Here is a 13,085-nt window from a genome sequence, read left to right as displayed (position 1 = left end):
CTTGCCCAGTCTTCCAGGTTTTAAACATGAACGACTCTATTAACTCTGTGAGTCAAACCATCTATGTTGCTTTTAACTTGCTTTTGCTATAGCATATTTTAACTGGGTTTCTCTCCAAATTTCTGGTCTACTTTTGGGGGGATGGTAGAGACTGTGTTTGTAATAGTATCGATATCCAAATCTCTTCATAAAGATCAAATTCAGTATTTGAATTACTAATGAACTTAAATATATATATATGAAAGATTGACTTAATACTAGATAATAGCTAAAAACCAAAAGGAAATAATGCAATCCTATTGTGTTTTTGGGCCATACAACTCTACTCTTCTAGACTAATTACCCCAGAAATAAAAAGAAGAATCTGTTTTTAGTGACTTTTATGCCATCCGGTGGACAGCACTGTGATTTTCCTAAGACCAACTAAAGAAAACAAACCTAATTTCCTTGTGCCACCATGCTGATAAATGTTGACTCTAAAAAGGACATTAAGTATTTCAGTGCCACCCTGTATGTAAACATCGATGTCACATGTTACTTGTAAACTGACATCTGTAATGTTGATGAGGAAGGCAGGGTCAAAATTAAAATGTGATCTTGCTGACTTTACCATGATGAAATTCTCTGTTTTCTTGCAAAGACTATTCTGAAATTAGAAAAACAAATCTTCCCATACTTTGCCTGCATTTTCCAAGTTGCTCAGACTTTTGTTTGAATTTGATGTACATCCTTCTTCATCTCAACCACATACACTTTGCTCTCATGGGGTCTCAGAGTCATTCACTTCTTTTTTAGATTTGAGACTCCTCTAAGGCATTAGTGGATTATGAAATCACATAGGAGAGTGTAACCAGAATTGTAATAATTAAAATGACATAGAATAGAATAGAAAATAAGATATAGTGCATCCCACTGGTTCCTGAAGCTTGTTTCAGTTGGACATATGTGCAAAATCTCTGTGCTGAGTCCTGATGTGATCTGTATTTTTTATTGTGGCTGTATCTGTGCCAGTTATCTCCCTATTGTCTTTCAACTCCAAATCCACCCCTCTCTACACTGCTCTGTGATATTGGCATTGGGACCCTCCTTTGCCAGCTGGTTCCTTCTGCAAGTGGAGGAGAAGTTCAGAGGAAAGAGAAGAGGCTTCCCTTCTGTGTCTCTGTTTCCCTCAGCATGGATCCAGCAGCTGCACTGGCTGCAGCCTCCAGCTTCTTTCAACTTCTTTCAGCTTCTGTCAGACCTCTAGCAGAAGAGATACCAACAGAAGTCAGATGCCACCGCCTCTTCAAAGCTACAACATCAGCTCTTTGGAGCCCCTCCTTCAATCTTCTGGTTACAGTAACCCCACCTTCTACTTTATGTCCCTCTTTCTCAAGGCATGGGCTAATTCCTGCAGTTATTATCTCTAGATATTCTTGTAGTGTTCCCCTTCTGTTCTTTCAGCCTTTCCACACTTAAGTAATCAATTCCTCTGTTTGAAGAGCTAATGTGATTTTTATTTTCTTGACTAAATCCTGACTGATATGTGGTCAAAAAAATTTTTTTAAGCCATTGCTTCTGGGCATTGACTCTTCAGAGTCTTACCTCACTCATACAATGTCCCTCAGAGCAGCTTGGACACACTGATACCTCCTAAATCCCACCAATCATTGATGATAGAATGATGTTTGGCTCATTAGTATATTTTCACCCCAAAGGAAACAAAGGGCATAAAAGGAAATATGTACAACATAGTACATTTAATTTTAGAGTTCAAGGCATTTCAGCATTTATCATGGTATTATAGGCATGGGATAGAAGAGCAAAACTAGGAAGTGGCTAAATAGGAAGTAGAACCAGCTTTCCCGACACTTAGATTATCCTTGCTGCAAGATGCACTGCTGTGTTGGAGAGTTTTGGTGTCTATAACCTTATACCTGCCATGCCACCTACACACACACACACACACACACACACACACACACACGCTCGCGCACTAAGTGATGAGTCATTGACATTTACCCTGAGCAGTGGTTAATGTTTGGTTTTACAAATGAAGAACACCAAGAGAGGACTAACTTTGCCCACTTAGGAAAAGAAATGGAGAGATCTAGGGAGAGGTTGCAAACTGGTAGCTCATGGGTTTCATCTGGCTGGCAAATACATTTTCCTTGACCATGTGGTATTTTTTAAAGATGTTAAAGATCCTATTTCCAGTGTCTCTTTGACAATCAGGAGCCAGTGAATACAGGATCCTCATCCCTACAGGCACCAAGTGCTTTATGAGGCATTCATTGTCTAGTTTGCCATAGTCCCTGCCAGTCTTTGGTACCTGGAATTTCTGCTCTTTTCTTTATGTTGCCCACCTGGCCCCTGCGGGTATTTGCATTTTGACTCTTAACCTAGAGGAAGTATCCCAGGGTGGTAGGGACTGAAGCCATGTGGCTGCGGAAGAGATGGAGGAGGTGGAAAAGAGAAAAAATAGATGCAGACTGAGGTGCTGAGTGAGCTAGGAGGGATGAGACAGCTGCCAAGGGAGAGAGCGTTTTGGGAATGTATGGAGAAGGGTAAGTGCGGATGTCTATAAAGCTGTGCTATGTGATAGACCCCCATTCTCCATCTGTCCACAAGAATGCCAATAAAACTATCTTACTAGGGTGAGTGCATGTTGCTTTCTTTTGTGGGGAGACCATTGGCAATGGGCTAACACTGACATAGAGACAGGTGGGACTAGAGGAGAAATAGCTTGGGAAAGCCCAGGCACAGGCCAGTACATGACATTCTCTGAGTAATTTTTTTTTAAATAAAGTTTTTGAAGTTCCTGACTATAATTATTTAAACATTTGCTACAAAATATTAATTATAATTAGTGATACCTATTAACATTAATCAAAAATATATTGCAAAAATAACATTTCTCAACTATTGCTTGATGAAATTACTCTCTTCACTACCTCTCCCATGGTCTCAAACACTTTTCAGAACCTTTTACCACTTGGTCCTGAATTTTAAATGTATATTATTTTATAAATAATGTATATCTATCTGTCTACATATAACTATAAAACTATATGTAGAGTTATAAAGCTATATGCATAAAACAATATACAGCCATATAGAAGTATTTAAAACTATCAACCTATAAATGACCTGGCTTTATTGATAAGCTAGAAATGTGCATCTTTGGTTTTAGGGAGTGTTGTAATTTATTTCTTTGATTATATGTAATTATTGGAATATTCTTAAAAAATAAGCTTGGCCAAGCACGGTGGCTCATGCCTGTAATCCCAGCAGTTTGAGAGGCCGAGGCGGGCAGATCACAAGGTCAGGAGATTGAGACCATCCTGGCTAACACGGTGAAACCCCGTCTCTACTAAAAATACAAAAAATTAGCTGGGCGTGGTGGCGGGCACCTGTAGTCCCAGCTACTTGGGAGGCTGAGGCAGGAGAATGGTGTGACCCCAGGAGGTGGAGCTTGCAGTGAGCTGAGATGGTGCCACTGCACTCCAGCCTGGGCGAGAGTGCGAGACTCCATCTCAAAAAAATAAAATAAAATAAAAATGAAAATAAAATAAGCTTGTAAAGTCATATGAAATAATCTATAATCCATATTAAATATGTATATGTGTGTGTGTGTCTGTGTATATGTGTATATGTATAATCCATGGCAACCAATTAAAATTGGGATATCCTTTCTTCCAATTATTCCCTGTGTGAGAGTATGAGTAGCAGACATTTGTTTGTTTCTTTGCCACCCACCCTTCCATTCCCCTTTCTTAAAGGTCACCTGAATCTCCTAGCCATGTGATTTGGCTGGAACTTACCTCACCTCTTGTTGGGGAGGGTGGTGAGAGGTGTTACACCTTCTTAGCTACAGGGATGGGTTCAGAGTTGGGAACAAGAAACAAGACAAAGAAACCAGGACCCTGTTCAAACCCTCTTTCCCACCTAACTTGAATGAGAGTACATGCAGCCTCTCTATGATCTAGGGCAGGACTTACCTGCAAATGAGAGCAATGGCACAAAACTAGAGCAGAAAAATATAGTCTGAGAAATGGGGTCCTGGCACCATATTTGGACTTGGATCAACTTTTGAAGCCAATTTTATCCTTGAATTGTTCAGTTATATTATCAATACATTCCCTATCATGCTCAAGACAGATTACTCTAATGTTTCATTTGTATATTTGTAACACCTTCTGATAAGTTATGCATGTGTGCATGTTGGTGGGTGGGTATATGTATAACAAAACTGCTATTATCCTGAATATGAAATTTATATCCTGCTTTCTCTTTCAAGTAACATTATATCATAAATAATTTCTAGTACCATTAAATAATCCTCAAAAACATGATTTTAATGGTATATAATATTGCACAAAATGGATGTGCTTTCATTGAAGTATTTCCTACCATCAAATATTTAGGTGATCTCACAGGCTTTCAAAATACTTGCATCAATTTCCTCAATCTCCACTCACAATACTATACAGTTCACTTGCTCAAAATGGTCTCCTTTTGGTTTCTTCTTTTCTGAGCCCTGTGCTTTTTGTAGACCTAAGATAAATCTATCATGCTGTGTCCATCAAGTAATTCTCTCGTTTGCTTAAAAGTTTCTTCAAGTGTCACTTTTTGCAAGAAACCTAACCTTAAAAACATGTCCCAAAACCACCCATTACAGCATTACTGACAGATGATTGGTTTTTGCCAAGTTGTCCAAAGAAAACAATTTCTTATTTAAAAGAGAGAAAAGTATACATATCTGGTGAAAACATTCTTCTTGTGTTGCCTTACAGTGTTAATACATAGATATTCCATCAACGTAAGACAATAGTAAGCCTGTGATTACTTAACTTCTAGGTTGACGACTTCCTCCTACCAAACCTTCACCATTAGTTCATTTCTCAAGGTCCTTTATTAATTCCAGAGTTTATTGAAAGTAACAAAGGACCATGGCATCAATTCATTCTCCTTGCAGAGCCGACATAGACTCCAGAAACCAACTCAGAGCACTGGAATGTTGCAAATTGGTGCTGTTTCCTTTGCCACCAGAAGTTTAAACTGAAAGATTTGCAGCACTGAATGGGGTGGGTTTCTTTATTTTAGCAGGCATCTCCATAGCTTTTAGTAGAGATGAAAGTGATCACCTGTGCTGCATTTTCTTGCTTTTTACCTTGGGAGTTAGCTCCAGAGGAAGGGAGCTGATATCTTTGGTCACCATGAAGCTCCTTTTCCTGTCTTTACAAAGTTTAAAATTTTGATGTAAACTGTGAAATGTCCGTCAGTATCTGTTTGAATCATTCATCACTTTCTAACTGTGCCTGGTTTCTGATCAGTAAAATGGAGGTAAGATATTTCACAGAATGTTTGTGAAAATACAAGGACATAACACATAACTAAGCAAATGCTTAGACAAGACAAAATACAATTCTGTGAGTTGACTCAGTGAATTGAAATCTATAATGGTTCTGAGGAGTTTTAAAAATGTGTACTTAATTAAAGCAAAATGATCTGGAATGAAAAAATTCATAAAATGAAATGAGAATTATTTACACTTTATGAAGCAATTAACTTAAGGTTAATTGAATATCCAATAAACTACAAATACTCTTGGCTCCACCTTACTGTCACTTTTATCCAGGTAAAAGCTTAATGAAATGTCTCTGCATTGACCAGACTACATTCTTCATTTATCAAACTGTGAAATAATCCTCTTCCTATACTTTTTTGTTATAATATTTTCACTTACTTATATTAGTGCCTTTAAAAAACTTAATTTAGAGAATTCTCAACTTCTTTGTCCACAATTGCTCAGCATTCATTACCTTTATTTCTAAAGGTTTACTTTCTTAGATAATACAATTGTTGTTGTGGGAAGTCAGGGACCCCGAATGGAGAGACCGGCTGAAGCCATGGCAGAAGAACATAAATTGTGAAGATTTCATGAACATTTATTAGTTCTCCAAATTAATACTTTTATAATTTCTTATGCCTGTCTTTACTGCAATCTCTGAACATAAATTGTGAAGATTTCATGGACACTTATCACTTCCCCAATCAATAAATACCCTTGTGATTTCCTATGCCTGTCTTTACTTTAATCTCTTAATCCCATCATTTTCATAAGCTGAGGAGGATGCATGTCACCTCAGGACCCTGTGATAATTGCGTTAACTGCACAAATTGTTTGTAGAGCATGTGTGTTTGAATAATATGAAATCTGGGCACCTTGAAAAAAGAACAGGATAACAGCAATGTTCAGGGAACAAGAGAGATAACCTTAAACTCTGGTCGCCGGTGAGCTGGGCGGAACAGAGCCATATTTCTCTTCTTTCAAAAGCAAATGAGAGAAATATCACTGAATTCTTTTTCTCAGCAAGGAACATCCCTGAGAAAGAGAATGCATCCCTGAGGGTAGGCCTCTAAAATGGCCCCCTTGGGTGGGGCCATCTTTTATGGTCGAGCTGTAGGGATGAAATAAGCCCCAGTCTCCCATAGCACTCCCAGGCTTACTAGGACGAGGAAATTCCCGCCTAATAAATTTGGTCAGACTGGTTGTCTGCTCTCAGACCCTGTCTCCTGATAAGATGTTATCAATGACAATGTGTGCCCGAAACTTCATTAGCAATTTTAATTTCGCCCCGGTCCTGTGGTCCTGTGATCTCACCCTGCCTCCATTTGCCTTGTGATATCTTATTACCTTGAGAAGCACATGATCTCTGTGACCCACACCCTATTTGTACACTCCCTCCCCTTTTGAAAATCACTAATAAAAACTTGCTGGTTTTATGGCTCAGGGGGCATCATGGAACCTACCGACATGTGATGTCTCCCCCGGATGCCCAGCTTTAAAATTTCTCTCTTTTGTACTCTGTCCCTTTATTTCTCAAACCGGCCGACGCTTACGGAAAACAGAAAAGAACCTACGTGAAATATCGGGGGTAAATTTTGCCTGATATCTGGCTGAATTTCCCCTGATAAATTGTCTCTTGGTATCTATGGGAGGATTGGTTTCAAGACCATCCGCCACCCCTGCTGAGATAACAAAACCTGCAGATGCTCAAGTGTCTTATATAAAATGGCATAGTATTTGGATACAACCTATGCATAGCCTCCTGTGTACTTTATCTCTAAATTATTTCTACCTAGTACAGTGTAAATGCTATGTAACTAGGTGTTTATTATAGTATTTAGGGAATAATGACAAAACGAAAGTCTGTACATATTCAATACAGATGCAACTATCCATTTACAAAAATATTTTCAATTCGTGGTTGGTTGAATCTATAGATGCGAATCCTGCAGATGTGGAGGCCCAACTGCATACTCAGCAAACTGCCTACAGCTAGTTCCTGTGCTTCCCTGCCCCTTGCTCTAGTTATATGGTTATATTCTACTGAGAGGCAAGTTTTAGAATGGTGAGACTCTCACCAGTTTGTTTCTTGTGGTATCCCAGTACTTAGAACCATGCCTAGCACATAGTAGACTCTCAGTAGATATTTTTAATGATTGAGTAAATGAATAAACAACAACAATAGTAGCAATCACATAAATGGGTATAGTTTTAGCTTCTATTGCTGCTGTAAATTGTCACAAACTTGATGGCTTAAAACAATATACATTTAAAGTTCTTTGGATCAGAAGTCCAAAATAGATCCCACTGGGCTAAAGCCAAGGTGTCAGCAGACTGCATTCCTTTCTGGAGGATCTGGGGAACAATCCCTTTCATTGCTCAATTAGATTTTTGGCAGAATTCTGCTCCTTGCAATTGTAGGATTAAAGCCCCTGTTTTCTTGCTGGCTTTTTAGCTGAGGAAGATTCTTAGCTTCTAGAGCAAGCTTGTCCAACCCACGGCCTGTGGGCTGCATGTGGCCCACGACGGCTTTGAATGTAGCCCAATGCAAATTTGTAAACTTTCTTAAAACATTATGAGATTTTTTTTGCTTTTTTTTAAAATTTAAGCTCATCAGCTATTGTTAGTGTTCATGTATTTTATGTGTGACCCAAGACAATTCTTCCAATGTGGCCCAAGAAAGCCAAAAGACTGGACACCCTTCTTCTAGAGGCTACCCACATTTTTTGGCTCATGGCCCCTTCTTTTGTCTTCAGCCAGCAATGGTAGGTTGAGTCCTTCTCATGCTTCAAATCTCTCACCCTCTTTCTCTTGTTGCCTCTCTCTCTGACCCACTCTTCTGCTTTCTTGTTTGCTTTTAAACACCCACATGATTATACTGGGCCCATCCAGATAATCCTGGATAATATTCTTATTTTAAGACTTGCTGACTAGCTACCTTAATTTCATCTTCAACTTTAATTTGCTTTTGTAATGTAACGTATCACAGGTTCTGGGGATTAGGACATGGATATCTTTGGGGGAATTATTATTCTGCCCACTGCACTGGATTAAAAACTTTTTATGGCCTGGTGTGGTGGCTCATGCCTGTAATCCCAGCACTTTGGGAGGTCGAGGTGGGCAGATCACTTGAAGCCAGGAGTTCGAGACCAGCCTGGCCAACATGGTGAAACTCCATCTCTACTAAAAATAGAAAAATAGCCAGGTGTGGTAGCTTATGCCTGTAATCCCAGCTATTCAGGAGGCTGCAGAAGGAGAATCATTGAACTTGGGAAGCAGAGGTTGCAGTGAGCCAAGGTTGTGCCACTGCAGTCCAGCCTGGGTGACAGAGCGAGACCGCATCTCAAAAAAATTAATAATAATAATAATAAATAAAAATAAAAATAAATAGAAATGAAACCTTTTTTTACCATTATCCCATTTAATATTAAGAACTAGCCTATAAGGGAAATTTTTCTTATTATTTGATAGATAATAAAATAGAAGCACAGAGAGGTTAAATAACTCCTCCAAGATTATAGGATTAGTAGAGGGCAGGCCAGGATTCCAAAATATTCTGTTTGAGTCAATAGCACACATACGAACCATGACGTAGTCATATAGTATGCATACAATTCTGATGGAAATTAGTCCCCTTAGAGTTGTTCAGTGAACGAGTGCACAACTGTACATGCCAGCTCTGACTCTCTGACTACTAGTACATACTGCCTTTGATTTTCCCAGTGCTGCCATGATGAAAACAATGATAACTTTCTTTATCTTCTGGAGGAAATGAAGAACTTTCAGGATAAGACTAATCTGAAAAGTCCTTTCCATTTCCTAAAAGGCTTTAAACTCCAAAATATTACCTATTTATTACTGACAAATATTGTTTTTACCTGTGGCAACTTTATAATTTACTCTTTTACCAAATCATGGCAGCTATTATTTAGGCTTTACTTAATGATCATTTTGCACTGTAGTCTGTCCTATGGCTCACACTTTGGGTACATCCTTTCTGTGAGAGCTGACTGATGGACCTGTAATGCATCTCAAATTATAGCAGGAAGTCTCCAGCTTATTTTAACTATAGCTTTTTCCATTGTAAAATAGGCAATGATAAACTGAGTAGATGTAAAATTCTAAGACAAGTGGTTTCAGACTTACATAGCATGCTTACAGATGTCTCTTCTACAAAATCTGCAGAATTAGCTGGATGTTAAAAGGAATTCTCATTCTCATCTATTGTCCCTCTCACCTGCTTTTTCCTTCTTTCTTCCTTGAATTGTGTTCAGAAATTCCCACTTGAGTTCCATCTTACCAGAAGTGGCTATCAATGAGAAATGGAATAAAATTTCAGAGGCATGGGAGGAGTGGTCAGCATCAATCAATGAGAAAGCAGGAACATCCCAGGGCACAATACATAAGCCCACCCCAAGGAAGTCAGTTCAGTTCTACATTCCACCAATGAGGGAATCCAGGCTGCTTTTCTTCCCTTGCATCCAAGACCCTCTTGGCCCAGCTCTTTAGATTGGACTGGACTACATTTGGGAGAAATCAGTAGGCCCCGTATTGCAAGACTGAGAGGAACAGAGGCATGTGGAAAGAGGAAGTAGCCTAGTTCTACCGCAGAGAGTAAATCTGACAAACACTTGTTAAAAGTTGGTGGTGATTGTCCTCCAGAGAATGTGGGAGATAATCCAATGAGAGGTGGGAAGACAGAATAAGAACTTCTACTATATTTTAAAAAATATCCTATGTTTAAAAATATTTCTTGTTTTTACATATACATACATAGATGTGAGGAGTCAAGAAAAATTTGGAAATGACTATGCTCAAGCTCAGTTCTCAGTTCCTCTTGACAAGTTTCTAAGGTACATTTCAGTGATACAGAATGTTTCACACCGTGTTCTTTGAGATGTAAGGAGCACTGGGGTCATCACAAGAGTAGAGAGGGTGGGTCTGATCACTCAACTTTGTTCAGTTAGACAGCTTCTCTTCGGTTTCTTTTGTATACTGTGGCTCTACATAAGATTTATTTTAATAGATAAGTGACATTGATTTAAAAATAAGGTTACCTTAGTACATCGAACAGAGTAGTGTGCTAAATGGCAAGCAGTTCTCTGTATCCACGGGTTCTGCCACCACGATTCAACCAAATATGGATAAAAATATTTTAAAATAATATTAGTATAATAAAAATAATACAGCAATAAAAAATAATACAAATAAAAAACAACACAATATAACAATTATTTACGTAACACTTACAATGTATTAAGTATCGTAATGAGATGATTTAAAGTATAGGGGAGGATGTGTGTATGTTATTTATATGCAAATAGAGTCATCTGTCAGTGTCCGTGGGTGATAGGTTTCAGAAATGATGTGGATTTCAAAACCTGAGTATGCTCAAATCTGTATATAAAATGATATAATATTTGCATATAACCTACACACATCCTCCCATAATCATCTCTAGAGTACCTATACCTAATACAATCCCTAGATATCACTTCATTCATGTGGATTCAATGTAGTACACAATGTGTGGCAAATTCAAGTTTTGCTTTTAGAAACTTTGTGTAATTTTCTTTTTTCCAAATATTTTCGATCCTCTGTTGGTTGAATCCACAGATGCAGAACCTATGCATATAGAAGACCAACTGTACTACTGAGGAATTTGGACATCCACAGATTTTGATAACTGCAGAGGTCCTGGAACCAATCCCCCACAGATACCAAGGGACAACTGTATCAGCAAATATAGCCTAAATGTAAATATCTCTGTGTTACTTATGAGGCAATGACAGATTATATCCATTAAAACAGTGAGGCAGAGGTCTTTTGTTGCCTGGAATGTAGAAAGCTGGAAGGAACACTACCTCTATCCTGACAATGAGAAAAAGCCAGATAAACCACAAAATTGCAACTTCTCTTGAGGCCATCAGAGAATTGAGGTTGTGGAACAATTAGGCAGTCCGAAATCTAAACAGGGGCACCTTAGCAACCACCCACCCCCTGCAAAGAAAGGATGCCATGATTGACTTACCTATGCTTGGCAGAGCACAGAAGGAAAATGCAAATGAAAAGGAAGAAATCAGCTAAAATATTAATGCATTTCTAAAGGTCGGGTGTGGGGGTTCATATTCATTGACAGGTTATTTTCCTTAGATCTTTTATGGATGGTCATGAGAAGGATTAGGGTCGGGACAGGGTACCAGAGAGAGCCTCTTTTGTGTGCAGATTTGGTGGAGGGGATCAGTCATGAGTGTGAGAAAAGACATGAAGCCCTCCCCAGTTTGGACCTTTCTCTCAAAGAAAACAAAAGCCCTTAGTCACTGGGCGCCTGTATTTGAACTGCTTCAGCCTGGTCCAAGGAAGAATTATCTTAATGGAATTTCAGCTTAATATTATATTAGTATCTTTAAAAAATAATAAAATGTCTGCAAAAAGTTAATAAAAAATAACCCTCTGTACCTGTAACAAAAATTTTCAGGAAGAACATTGCTAAGACTTTATGAATTACTTTTTAAAACTAATGGCAACTCCAGCAAGAAACCCAACAGAATAATGAATACATGTGTATTTCAAAGGAAATTTGGAAAAGAATATCACTAAGAGAGAACTTACACTGAGTAATTTTTAAATATATTATATGGTTATGGGAATTAGTGCAATTTGGTGTTGACACAACTCAAATAAGGGAGTTTAAGAGTAAACTCAAGTCTATATAGGAATTTACTATTTGATGAAGGTGACATTTGAATCAATCAGAAAGGCTGGAATGGCAAGTTAGAGAAGGGAGATGACAGTTGAAACAGGAGCAAATGACATACACACACATGCACACATATACACATAGAAAATATATCAAATATATAGAGACTTTTGCTTTGCATGGTGTTGGAATCCATGGCTCAACTAGCATGATTATTTTGGTGATATTCATGGCTCAGTTCTTTTGAGAGTGCAAGAAGTTGCTCAAGTGGCCAGAGTAATATAAACGGCAAAGTTCTGTTCCAATAGTTTACCTGATTTCCACTAGATAGTAGACCCTGAAGATTGTAGACTACGAAACCTAATAAGCTCCATGAAGGCAGAGACAAGGTCAGTCTTATTAAACGTTGTTCTCCTAACCAAGTAGGAACTCGATATGTTGAATAATGAATAAATGCTTGGAAATTGTTTGTCTTTCTTTCCATTAGGTAGCAGGCCTCAATCTGTATTTCTTTGTGTTTTTAAGTTGCCTTATGTTGTATCTGGCTACATTATCATTAGCCGAGGTATTATGATGTAATTTTGATTGCATTTTACCCTTTAATAGTTCATTAGGTCAGTTCCCTAAAGCCAGAAAATGAATTAGTGTTGATCTGTGATAAACTTTTCACTGGTCTGTGATAAAGTAAGGGGAGAAATTATTTATTTATTTATACATGTCAGTAAAATGTGGACAAATATCATTTTTGGGGGAAGGATTGCTATATTTTCACCTGAAATTATATCCTTCATATTTTTGTACCAAAATCATGGTGACAACAGATAGTAGTTACTTTTTTAAAGCCCTTATTTAAATAAATCAAATGCTGACCATTCTATATACGTTCCCAATTGAAAAGAGAATTGTCTCTGGAATATGAATGTTGATATGATTAAAACTCATCTTAAGTCAGAAAGATCTTACTTCTTATCCTGACTTTGCCAATTGTTAGTCAAGTGACATTATGTCTCAATTAGACTTCTTCAACTTCTGTTTAAAATTAGAATGATGATA

At 38.0% G+C, this 13,085-nt stretch overlaps 1 long non-coding RNA gene across 1 annotated transcript in view; it reads right to left on the bottom strand.

Annotated features, from left to right (window-relative positions):
• LOC129059092 (uncharacterized) overlaps positions 1-13,085 on the bottom strand; it is a 38,209-nt gene that overhangs the window by 12,374 nt on the left and 12,750 nt on the right. Inside the window, exons 2-3 of the long non-coding RNA XR_008524788.1 lie at positions 10,390-10,449; positions 9,570-9,641 (exon numbers count right to left, since the gene is read on the bottom strand). This is a non-coding gene — a long non-coding RNA (uncharacterized LOC129059092). The remainder of the gene's footprint in view (positions 1-9,569; positions 9,642-10,389; positions 10,450-13,085) is intronic.

Source organism: Pongo abelii, chromosome 3, assembly GCF_028885655.2.
Source record: "Pongo abelii isolate AG06213 chromosome 3, NHGRI_mPonAbe1-v2.0_pri, whole genome shotgun sequence".
NCBI lineage: Eukaryota > Metazoa > Chordata > Mammalia > Primates > Hominidae > Pongo > Pongo abelii.
The sequence above is the reverse complement of the archived record's forward strand: the minus strand, read 5'-3'. Positions and strand labels throughout refer to the sequence as shown.